A 991-nucleotide genomic window follows, 5' to 3' on the forward strand; every position below is an offset into this window, starting at 1 on the left:
CTGCAAGGTGGTTACTATTACTGGCCGCATTTTGTGGACCAAGAGACTGCAGCTTGGAGTTTGGGGTAAAATAACTTGATACTCATATAGCCAGGGTACGGGAGAGCTGGAGTCTGAACGAGGTATCTGGCTGTGAAGCTGTAGTCACTACATGATACCTGCCAGGTGTAAAAAAAAAATCGCCTGCTCAGCAGGTTCCAGTGGGCAGGGACCAAGGTCACTGAGGCCCCCTTGGTCAAGGTGGGCCTGTATCTGATAGCCCGGAAGTTGTGGGCAGGGACTTCGTGGTCATTCGTTTCGCATTTTTTAAACTTTTAAAATCACAACCCATAGACACGACAGCAGGAGTGTGCGTGCGTGTGTGTGAATTCAGCAAATACTTATTTTGTGCCTACCGTGTGCTGGGCACTGTACCAGATGCTGAGGATACAACCATGAGCTAAACAGATAAGAATACCTATCCTCACAAAGGTGTGTTCTCGTAGAGGAGACAGATAGTAAAATGAGTGAAACATAGAACATGTCACGTGCTCCTAAGGGCCATAGAGAAAAGTAAAGCAGGCAAGGCGAAGAGGGAGCCCTAGTGTCTCTGTGGGCAGTTTTGGTCAGGGCAGCCTCACTGGGAGATGATGTATAGCAGAGATCCCCAATTCTCAGGCTGCAGGCCGGTACTGGTCCGTAGCCTATTAGGAACCAGGCCGCACAGCAGGAGGTGAGCGGCAAGCGAGGGAGCGAAGTTTCGTCTGTATTTGCAGCCGCTCCCCAGCGCCAGCATCACCACCTCAGCTCCACCTCAGATCGTCAGGCGTTAAGATTCTCAAGGAGCACTGGTCCCTGGCGCCAAAAAAGTTGGGGACCACTGATATATAGTAAAAATCTGGTCTACGGCCACACCACTCTGAACAAGCCTGATCCCGTCTGATCTCGGAAGCTAAGCAGGGTCGGGCCTGGTTAGTACTTGGATGGGAGACCACCTAGGAAGACCAGGTGC

The 991-nt window shown here is 51.3% G+C and overlaps 1 pseudogene; it reads left to right on the top strand.

The window, feature by feature from the left end:
• Nucleotides 1-880: 880 nt before the first annotated feature.
• LOC111735163 lies at nucleotides 881-991 on the top strand (annotated as a pseudogene; the record flags this gene model as incomplete).

Source organism: Pteropus vampyrus, unplaced genomic scaffold (assembly GCF_000151845.1).
Source record: "Pteropus vampyrus isolate Shadow unplaced genomic scaffold, Pvam_2.0 Scaffold17182, whole genome shotgun sequence".
Classification (NCBI taxonomy): domain Eukaryota; kingdom Metazoa; phylum Chordata; class Mammalia; order Chiroptera; family Pteropodidae; genus Pteropus; species Pteropus vampyrus.